Source organism: Pseudorca crassidens, chromosome X, assembly GCF_039906515.1.
Source record: "Pseudorca crassidens isolate mPseCra1 chromosome X, mPseCra1.hap1, whole genome shotgun sequence".
Lineage (NCBI taxonomy): Eukaryota > Metazoa > Chordata > Mammalia > Artiodactyla > Delphinidae > Pseudorca > Pseudorca crassidens.
In genome coordinates this window covers 119,611,593-119,623,538 of record NC_090317.1, presented here as the reverse complement: position 1 = coordinate 119,623,538, position 11,946 = coordinate 119,611,593, and positions in this window count along the sequence as shown.

Here is an 11,946-nt window from a genome sequence, read left to right as displayed (position 1 = left end):
AGGAAGCCGGGGACTGAACTAGTACACCAGCCTCACTCTCCTGCTCCCCCATCTCCTGCTGGGGCTCCCCATTGGCTGAACCCAGCCAGAAGCAAGGGAGCCCATGATATGACCAGCCTCCAGGGAGGAGGAGCGAGGAGAGTGGGTGGATAGGGAGGGGCCAGTGGAACCAATGCCACTCACCGCCTCTATTAGCATTTTCCCATTTCCCCCTTTAACACAAACCCCCTTTTATTAACTGAAATATAGTTACTTTAAAAAGGCAACTTTTCTTTTTTCTTTTTTTTTTTTTTTTTTTGCAATACGCGGGCCTCTCACTGTTGTGGCGTCTCCCGTTGCGGAGCACAGGCTCCGGACGCGCAGGCTCAGCGGTCATGGCTCACGGGCCCAGCCGCTCCGTGGCATGTGGGATCTTCCCAGACCGGGGCACGAACCCGTGTCCCCTGCATTGGCAGGCGGACTCTCAACCACTGCACCACTAGGGAAGCCCTAAAAAGGCAACTTTTATGGTTTGTCCTAAGCAGAGATATCTGTGAAACCACAGACTGAATGTGCTGGTTTTTTCTCTGTAATATATACTTTGGGAAGCTCTGCCTCAGTTCAGCATTTGGAACATAGTAAATACTCAATAAGTGATCATCTCTGTTGCTAGGAGGCACAGATGAACGCACAGTGGAGCACATTGTGCACATTGAAACTGGTTTTTTTTTGGCTGCATTGGGTCTTTGGTGCTGCATGCGGCTTTCTCTAGTTGTGGTGAGCGGGGGCTACTCTTCGTTGTGGTGCGCGAGCTTCTCATTGCGGTGGCTTCTCGTTGTGGAGCACGGGCTCTAGGCATGTGGGCTCAGTGGTTGTGGCTTGCGGGCTCTAGAGCTCAGGCTCAGTAGTTGTAGTGCACAGTCTTAGTTGCTCCGCGGCATGTGGGATCTTCCTGGACCAAGGCTCAAACCCATGTCCCCTGCATCGGCAGGCGCATTCTTAACCACTGCGCCACCAGGGAAGCTCCTGAAACTAACTTTTAAAAACATATGTTACTATCAACAATGCGATCTTTTTCCCAATATATTTGCTAACTGGAGATTGCTAATTTATAAAAAAAGATGATAGAAATAAGTTTTGTGTATATGTTTTATAAACGGCCCATGTTAATGAATTTGATTATTTGGCCCATTGGTTTTTCATTAGATTCTTTGGTTTCTCAGGGCAAACAAGTAAATCATCTGGGAATGTTGATAAGTTTTTCCTTCCAAACTTGTTGCTGTTTAAGGTCTTATCATAGTGGCTAGAACCTACAGGGCAATGTTCAACAACAGTGAACAACAATGAACAACAATGGTGATATCAGGACTTCTTTGTTTCTTCCTTGCTTTAATGGAAACTTCTAGCTCTTTTGTTGTTCGTTTATTTGGTAACATTCAACGTGATGTTGGCTGTTGGTTTATGAGAGAGATTCTTTATCTTGTTAAGGAAGTGTCCTTATATTCTTGGTTGACTAAATTATTGTCAGGAAGGGGCATTATGTCTTATCAAATGCGTCTTAGATGTCTATTGAGACCTTACAATCCTGGAATAAATCCTGCTAGATTAAGATGTATAATTCTTTTAGTACATCGCTCTATTTTTTTTTTCCTAGAAGAGCTCCATCTTGATGAGAGAAAAGGACGGTGTATGTGCCTAAAATCATTTTCAGGATTTTGAGGAACTAAAAAAAGTGCATAAAATTAAAATGCAAATTACTTATAAAGAAAAAAATATATAAATTGTATATTATACATACAATAATGTTTAAAATAACATTGTATGAGAAGTAACTGTTGTTGTAGGCTCCCAACAAAATGGGAACATTCCTCAACCGCCCGCAGGTCACTGAGTCTCCCTTTTACCTCCAGCACCTTAGCAGTTTCTCGAAGAATATAGAGACTGAAAAGTTGGAAGATGCTGGATATTGAAAGTTGAATATTCAAGATAGAATTCCAAGCTAAGGTGAATTGGGGTCTTGCAGATCTGCGTATGTTTCTGAAACTAGATGCAACTTGAGACTTTTCTCTTTGTCTTTACTTAGGGTAGGTAAGTTTAGCCCAGTATGAGCAAGGACAACTAACTAAGCAAGTGACAAGCCAAAATATAAGTAAGAAAATTAAGCGTATGTTGTAACAGTTGTATGTGGGATGGGGGTGGGGGGGACATGCATAAATCCCAGCCACCTTCCTGTCCACCTCAGCTCAGTGCTACGTTCACAAGAAACACCACTCCAACAACCCAAACTAACTGAAAAGCTATTTAAATTTTTCATGTCATATCAACAAAACGTAAAGAAGGAATAGCATTTGTAGCACACAGCCAAGTTCCTCTTCACTTATCTTTCTCCCCAAAGCTCCATTTCCTTACAGCCCAAAATTTGCCCCTCTTTTTCCCGGTGTCTCTCCCAGCATCCCTCGACTTTCTCTCCAACTCAGCCTGACCTGGCGTTTGTCCTCTTTCCCCTCCTAGATCCATTCTTTTTTCTGCCCTTCTCATTGTGAAGCAGTCAAGTTCTTTTTGGTTCAGTGCCTCGCCCATTGCCCCCATCTGCACATTAAGGCCCAAGAACTATCAGGCAAAGGCAGACCTCTTAGCAGGCAGGATTTTTATTGTGTTTTGTTTTATTTTTCTCTCACACATGCAGAAACAAAATTCCCAGGCTGTCCCCAAAGCTCTGCTTACCCGGGACTTGAATTTTCCTCCCCCGGTGAACGTGTCACCATGTTCTACTTTGCCAGTCTAATCTCCCCACCCCCACCAATTCAGTGACAGAACTAATAAACAACGAAGAGGTCAAGAGCAGGGAGACAAAGAGAGACCTGGGTAGTCCGGGACCTGGGAAAGGAACTCCGTGAGTAATGGGGGGTTGGGTCTGTTGGCCAAATTATGGTCACAAAAAGTGCCGTCTCTTCTACTTGGCCTGGTTCCTCTGAAGCTGAAGTTTCCCCCAAAGTATTATTAAGGCCTCAAGAAAGAGGAACAAGGCGGCATTAAGCTGTCTTTCTGCTTCCTAAAGCTGGAGGTTTTTCAAGGGCCGAGGTGCAGGGAGATAGAGGAGGAGGGGCCTCCCTGCCTTGCGCTTCCGGCCTTTGCCCTCTGCCACCCGCTCAGTCTCTAAAGCCCCCCCAGCAGAGTGACGAGCCTGTTTTTAAAGACCAGGCCTACTCTGAATGAATAATGCTTCGCTTTTTCTCCACCCGGTGCCAATCAGTGACTCATCAACCATTTTCTAAATGACTATGTTTTCATTCCCCAGTTTCCTTCGTGCTGCGGTATTAGAGAAGATTAAGTGCAGCCCCTAGCTGCCTCGCTCTGCTTTTCTACGTCTTGTTCTAAAGATGGTCATGACCCCCCAATAGAAGCACTTCATTGAATGCCGATCATTTAGTGACAAGTGAACACACACACACACACACACACACACACACACACACACACACACACACACACACACACACACACACACACACACACACACACACACACACACACACTGCTGTGTTAGCGAAAGCTCTGTCCATCTTCCAGGAGGACATTGGGTGAAAAGAGAAGGAAGTGGAGTCTTGGACTATGAAAAATGAGATATCTCAACTGGACCCCATTCCCTGCCCCCCACATGTCACCCCCGATTTCCAGGCCGAGGCCCTTTATCACAGACCCCGACTACACGTTGTACAGCCACCTTCTAGTCCACGCTCTTCTCTGCCCAATATTTGTTTTCCTTTATGAGCCCTTCTGCTCTGTCCCTCCACCCTGGCACCTTTTCTTGCCCCGACAGTACCCTATGTAGTTCCCTGTGGTCCTGTCAGCAGCCCCGGGGGAACTTGACTTCTTTGCCAGGCTTTTCTCTTCCTACTCCTACCCCTGGGTGTGGCTCTTTTCAAAATGAGCCTTGTCTTTTGCCCCAAGAGCGGAGAGAGGGTTTGATGGTGAATATAAACCCATCATCATTTCTGAGATAGTCAGCCTATCCTGCTGCTGCTGGGCCTGTGGTCTTATCTTTACACACACACACACACACACACACACACACACACACCCCCCAAAAGAACCCATCACAGATTTCCCCACTATCTGAAAGTAGAGTGTTCTACGAAAACTTACATAAGCAAAAAATGGCGTAAAGCAAAGTAGCGATTACCTTAGGACACATCTTGCTAAGGGATGCACAAAATAAATCGAGATACAGCACAGGTGCTCACAGACACAGGCGAAAGCTCTGGCGGCTGGATGCTGAGATGCTGAGCGCGGTTCCCGGGAAGGAGCTTGGCGGGGCCCCTCTCGCTGCTCAGGATGGGCGCTGCCTCTGTAACGGCTGCTTGCAAAACAAACGCTGAGTGCTGTTTTCGATTCTCACCTTTTTCGTAAAAGAATCCTCTCTGGATTTCTTTCGGTTAGGGAAAACAGGTATTGATGTAGGTCTTTGGTAAAAGCAAAGTGGCATAAGGCGAACGTGCCAAAAGCGGGGGGCGGGGCGGGGGGGCGGCCGTGGGGATACCTGCCTTCAGCCTTAGGTATTCCTCATCGCCCGGGCCAGTTGTCTGCTGCTTGGCGTCTCCATCCTTCTCCAGCCTGCTCTGTGGCCTGGGTACTACGTGGATTATGTCAACAGGGTTCCCTTGTGCAGAGACTTCCAGGTGGGTTTAAATTATGGGGAGTTCTGCAAGTAGATCAGAAGGTGGGAGGACAATAAGGTCCAGACATTTATTCTGCTCGGTTGCCTCTTTGGGCTGACTCTGTCCCTTGACCTAAGGCCACTGCTTCTTTCAGGGAAGCCTGCGTGACTCTCTTCTTCTGGAAACCTCTCTCCCCTCATCTCTGTAGGCCTAGGGGTGGTAACAGCTCTGCTGCCTGTTGCCCCGAGTTCCCGCATTTTCCCACCCACTGCCATTGGTCGCTGCCAATGTGTAATTAGTCCCTCTGTAAAAGAACCCTCTTCAAATCACCCTCATTTGAATATGCCATCTGTTTCCTGTTGGGACCCTGACTGGCCCTATCTTCCTCTCCTCTCCATCCCCACCCCACCTCTTGGCTCTGTGTTGCTCTGATTTTTCTCTTGCAGCCCAACATACACTTGCTGGGAAGAAAGGCTAAGGATGGATGTGGAGCTGGATTATTGACTCTGTCCTTAAACCCTCCACGTTACAATCTACTTGTTCTGAGCCTGCGGGACTTCTTACTCTGTGAAACATTCTGGGATCATTTAAGGCCACGGGATATCTATAGCAACTGAATCTCAATCATCATAATCATCATAATCACCATCATGGCTGCCAATTGCTGATTGCCAACTCTGAACCAGGCACCGTGCCTGGTGTTTTGCCTCTGTACATCAGATGGAAGTTTCCATCTCACTCTTCAGGGTTGCTTCCCCACCGTATTTGGGAAAGGGATGGATTGAATCCCAGCGGCCTCTCAAGCTGTCCACCGGCGTCGCTCCACTTCTCTGCGTCGTGTGTTACTCCAGACTCCACCAGGCGGCGCTGCAAACGTCAGTTGGGGTGGAGGTCCGCCGCTCGGGAGGACCTTCCCCTTGGTAAGTCGCTGTTCCCTCTGCAAGGATCTTTGGGAGCTTTAGGAAGTAATTGGAAGGCCCGGCTCTCACTTTCCTCCCTTGCAGAGCCACACCCTTATGCGGCTCTGTCAGTCTGTGCTCAAGGTTTGAGGAGCATCAGAGGGGAAAAACCATATGTGAAGGAAAGACTGTGAAACCTCGGAAACCCGCGAGGAGTTTAAGCTTTCACGAGGGGACTCTTGGAGGCAGACCCCGGTTCCTGAGCTTGCTCCCTTGCCCTCAAGTCGGCTCCTTTCTGTGGAATACCCTCCTTCTACCTCTGCCTCTCGCCTTTTGGAAATGTTTATCCACTGGAGCTGTTCTCACACCAGGATACGTTCCTTTTCCCCCAGTGGGACCTTTTCCCCCCGTGTGAATCAGTCAACCAGTGGTGTTCTGTTCACTGTTCCTCCAGATCTGCCTCCCAGGTGCGGGGGACATACATGCGTTTACTCTTCAGATTACCCAGCAGTAGCTGTGGCTCTTGTCTCTCTCTCTCTCTCTCTCTCTCTCTCTCTCTCTCTCTCTTTCCCTCTTTCCCCCCACCCCCCACTCTTTCCCCCGGGCCTGTGGCAACAGGGTCTTCAGTGGACTCCCCTTTAGCTATATGAAAACCCAGCCCAGGGACTGAAATGACCACTTGTGAGAGCCATTTCATTGCGTAGCCAAGGTCCCTCCTCTGCCCTGATCGCTGTCTGAGATGGGGGTTGGTTTCATTGCCCCAGTTTCACGTGCTTTGGCTCTAGACCCTCACAACCTTCTGGGGTGGCTAAGGTTCTTTTCTCACGTTCTGCCCCAGTGAATGACCCCTCAGTCTTGGCACCTGGGAATTGGCCTTCTTCCCTTTTTCTCTCTCATCCCTATATCATATCCATCACCAAGTCCTGGAGATGTTATCTCCTTGACTTTTTCTGGAACCTATCTACCTCTCCCCATCCCCCCCTTCTCCACCCCACTCCCCACTGCCTCCATGTTGGCTGCCAGTCCCTCTCATTATCCTCCCATCCTTTATCTGACATTGCTATTTAATTTTCACTACTTGTATATGGTCACGCCTCCCCCAACTAAACTGTAAGCTCCACGAGAGCAGGGAGTCTGTCCATCGAGTCTGTACCCCTGATGCCTTGCACAGTGCCTGGGAGGTAGTAGGCACTCTATACTTTTTGCCAAATGAATGAATAGATTGTTAAGTCCAATTCACTTATCTTGGAAACTGGAGAGATAAGGTCCCTAGCACTGTCTTACACACAACAAGCTGTCAAGGAATACCTATTGGTTAACTGAATATTTCTTTTGCTCAAGGCTACAGAGCTAATTAGTGGCAGTATTTAAATCAAGTCTCCTCACCCCAGTTGATTCTTAGCCTTGGTTGAATATTAGAACCATCTGGGGAGTTAAAAAAATTCTGATGCCCAGGCTGCACCCTAGACCAGTTAAACCAGACCTTCTTGGTGGGGTTGGTGATAGGAAGCCAGGTATCAATCCTTTTTAACGCTTTCCAGGTGATTCCAACGTGCAGACAAGGTTGAGAACCACATTGAATCTTGAAGTAGGCCCAAGGTAACCCCCTATTGCTCATACTGCATCTAATAGAAAACTATTGAGAGAAGTAAGAAAACCTTACTGAATTCAGATGTGCAGAAATAGTGGCAGCTGTGGGAGGAGAGGAGCACGTCCTCGTGTTGGGTTGGGACCACACCGTGGTAAGAACCAACGTGTGTTCATTTTCAGAAGTATACCCTGAAGGCAGAGAAATAGTTTTGTAAGGTGGGTGGAGGCACTGGGAGAAAGTAAGTAACGGGAATGTATTTGGGACTGGTTACCGGGAAGCCGTTGCCTAATGAGTCTCTTAGACCACAGAAGAATAACTCCAGAGGTTTAGGGAGGATTCTTTGCTTTGCGTCATTTGAAATGGACAAACCTCCAGTTGTGTGTACCAAGGAAACCATTTTAGACAGTGATGGAGAAAAGGCTATAGGAGTCATTTTCTCCCAGAAATGCATCGTGCTGGAGACTGCAGTACTGGGTGGTTCATTTCATTCCCAAATCGCCAAGCCCCTTGGTTGAGGCTTGGTTTCGGAACTGCCATGTGTAAAGATAGGAATTATGACTTGAAAGAGAAGCAAGATAAGAAAGGACGAGTAGCTTGCCCAGGGAATGTCATTGAAATCCCTGAGAGAGAGTGCTGTGCTAAAAGAGATTCTGAGTCCCAGGCTCCACCATTTGGATGCCACCCTAACCATGGGGGGCGAACTTCATACCATTTGAACTCTTTACAGTGACAACTCCTTAAATCCATTATAGGGTGTCTTAAAATGTGAGGAAAGAGGAAAGGAAACCGCCCTTCAGTAGCACAGAATTGGATTTGCTTTTGTCTATTTGCAGCATATATAATGAATCGGTGTCAACAGTAATATACAAAGAACTCATATAAAGTACTTAAGTTAGGTATTGTAACTCAATATAGTATTTAATCAATATACTATCTTTAAAATAGATCAGCACCTCTATTTACAAAGAATTGCCCAGGGGGGGATTTTGCAGAGCTCTGGCGGTGCACGGGCAGACCTGCCAGTTACTTCTAGGTTTTAGCCACTCAGTTGACATACGTGGGAGAAAGAGACTAAGGAGGAAGAAAGGTCATACAGATTTAATAAGGCTTAATAAGATGGGCTTATTAATAAGCTTTAATAAGATGGAATCCTGTGTTTCTGGTGGGAAAAACCACACCAGTTGTTGTAAAGCTGACGAGTTAGTTGGTCCAAACGGAAACTTGATTTGGGGATCTTTTCTTATCTTCCAGATCACAGTTTTCTCTGGTTATCTTCACTGTACGCAGTGCTCTGTGCCTGTGGTCTAGACACTGTCTACAATGTGCATTTCATGTATTTTAACATGGAAGGTAATCAAGCAGCGTGCAAGAGCTTGGCCTGGATTAATATTGAGCATCAGTGGTTGGAAACTTGTAATCTTAGAATTGAAAGGGTCATTTAGTTCATTTCCTTCCCTCTAGGTATTTGAATGTTTAAACACCAAGATGTTGAGTTTGGAGACATTCTAAAATATCTCTAGGGCTGGAGAATCCATAAACTCAGTTCAGGGTTTCTCCAGTCAAGAGACTTGTATTGTTTGGTTCATTTCACATCCCAGTGTACTTTTTTCCTTGAGTAAGTCTAGTATTCTTGTTTCAAAAAAATACGGTACGACAAGACACGTTCTAGGGCAGAGGAAGGCTCCATGAGTTGTAGGAGACCAACGAGGGAGTTAGCTTAGAGGTGGGCAATAAAAGAATGGGGCAGCGTGGGAAAATGTCCTGTTTTTAATTACCTAAGTACTGTTATCTTACTACCTACTAATATAATGGCAGATAAATAAAGGTCCCCAGGCATGCTGCAGCTCCCAATTCAACTTATGACAGGACAGTCATAGTTATTCAGACCATATGCAACTCCAGAGAGCAGCTATTTCAGCATTTCCATTTTATGGACACTTGAACCCCTTTGAAAGTGACCTGCCATCTTTTCAGTCCCTTAAAATGTTAAAAAAATCACTTTATCTTTTTTATATAGTGGATGATAAAATATCTGATTTTAAGCAAATACTGTTTAATTTTGGATTAACAGATAATTAAAAGTTATACTAGGAAATTCATTTTAAAGCAATTTTAACGCTATTCAAAATCTATAAAGATAAATTTTGATATTTTTCTATTTAACAAGTGACACAATTTTATTTACCCTAAGTTGCTTATACAAGAATGTCAACAAATTCATTTTAAATTGATATATTGTTTCATATGTGGTTTTAGACTGAATGTATATTAAGTTTAGTGAAAATTTAATGTTCAGGCATCAAAATAGACAAAAACTATTTTCATGACATGATTTTAATAACTCTTTCATTTTGTGCTTTTTATATGTGACATATTTGTTGGGTTTTTGTTTTGTTTTTTTACTTTTGGCTGCACCGCACAGCATGTGGGACCTCAGTTCCCCTACCAGGGATCGAACCTGCACCCCTGCATTAGAAGCACGGAGTCTTAACCAGTGAACTGCCAGGGCAGTCCCAGGGGGTTTTTAAAAATAATATTGGAGGTGAGGTCTTTGGGAAGTGATTAGGTTTACATGAAGTCATGAGGGTGGAGCCCCCATGAGGGGATTACTGCCCTTATAGGAAGAGAAAGAGACCAAAGCCCTCTCTCTCCACCATGTGAGGACACAGCGAGAAGGCAGCCTACAAGCTAGGAGAAGGGTCCTCACCAGAACCCAAACATGCAGGCACCCTTTCAGACTCCCAGCCTCCAGAACTGTGAGAAATAAATTACTATTGTTTAAGTCTCCCCGTCTATAGGATTTTGTTATGGCAGCCTGAGCAGACTAAGACATAATATGAAAGTTTTGGTGCTATTATTTATGAGTATAACAAATCATAGTGTGCATACTATTTATTCCCAATAAATACAAATGCAAGATGGATATAATCATCATGATACTTTATTATTTTTTGAGGTACCAGCAACATCCTGATGTGTGCATAAGATTTGGATCAGTTGAATACTGGTCTAGAGGAAATTTTCATAACTTTTCTTGTTTTTATACTTCTCATGAAATTCTCTTTCAACATTAAGAAGCTTTATGCGTCTTTTCTTATCTGGTGGTCAACTGAAGGTGAAACTTAAATGGTTTGCTATTGTTAGAACAATTAGGATGTTGTACTGGTCAGAACCAACATGGTGGCTAGCTGTATTTAGCTGAATAATAATAAACTGAGTTATAAGTCAGCCCCTCTAATATCTATGAACCTTAATTCAAACAAGAAAGTTTTCAGACAGTTTGTTCAAATGGGGGAAATGAAAACATTATACTCTTTATTAATTAAAGAAGACTGGAGGCAGACCCTGTCTTAGGTAGGGTTCTCAACAGCAGAGCCTGAGGTGGGGAGTGTTTGGTGCAGATGATGTAGTGAGGGAGCAGAGTTGAGGTGTGAGGGAAGCAGCGTTGGCAGGGTAAGCAAAGATGTGGGTTCAGGACAAGGCAGCCTCAGCCTGAGCCTACAAAGAGCTCTGGGGTGTGGATACTGGCACAGAGTGTGTTCCACACTGTACCAATGAGTCATTGGCCATGGGCTGCCCTTCTGGAGGGATGTAACTTCCCCGGTAGCTCTGGTGAGATACAGGAAATCCTCTGGAGCGCGTTGCAGCCAACATCCACGGCAGTGTGGGGCTGGGTGCTCCAGCCAGGTGAGGGAATTCTGGAAGGAACTCAGCATCATCCGCTCCAGACATCACTTCTTTTTATTATTTTAAGTAATATGAACCCAGTAGAGTCATCTTCTTTCCTTCCAGTTTTATTGAGGTATAATTGACGTATAGCACTGTATATGTTTAAGGTGTACAGCATCATAATTTGACTGACATCCATCATGAAATGATTATCACAATAAGTTTAGTGAACATCCATCATCTCATATAGACACAAAATTAAAGAAATAGAAAAAAAGGTTTTTTCTTGTGATGAGAACTCTTAGGATGTACTCTTAACTTTCCTATATAACATACAGCAGTGTTAATTATATTTGTCAGGTTGTACATTACATCCCTAGTACTTTATCTTAGAACTGGACTAGAACCATCTTGTTTTGTTTGTTTCTTTGTTTCTTTGTTTTTTGTGGTACGCGGGCCTCTCACTGCTGCGGCCTGTCCCGTTGCGGAGCACAGGCTCCGGACGCGCAGGCTCAGTGGCCATGGCTCACGAGCCCAGCCGCTCCGCGGCATGTGGGATCTTCCCGGACCGGGGCACGAACCCGTGTCCTCTGCATCGGCAGGTGGACTCTCCACCACTGCGCCACCAGGGAAGCCCTAGAACCATCTTTTGAATACATAAACTTTTGTTATTGGACAATGATTATTTAATGCTGTTTAACTGGAAGGGAAACACCTTGAGGGCAGGTCTTTGTTTTGTTTCATTCAAAGATGATTCCTTGTTTCCTAGAAGAGTCACAGACACGTAGTAGGTACAGTATTTGTTTCTTGAATGACACCTGTGGAATGAATGAATGAGGAAGATCCTGAGCCCTGGTATTCTGAATGTTAGAGCAATGCTTTGTAAGGAAGTGGTAATCCAGTCGGTCAGAACTGCATCTGACCATGTGTAGTAGCTGACCCGAATACAGGGTTATTTTTTTCACAATACAAGAACTCTGGAGTGGGGGAGGCTGGGTCTGGGGCAGCACTCTGCTCCATCGTTTACATTCCAAGAGCCTTATCCCTTTGCTTTCATCCTCATGTATGTCACAGTCGCAGGATAGCCCTTCTCTGTCACCCTCGAGTCCATTCTCCAGGGCCAAAGAAGAAGAAGGAAGCCTGTCCAGGA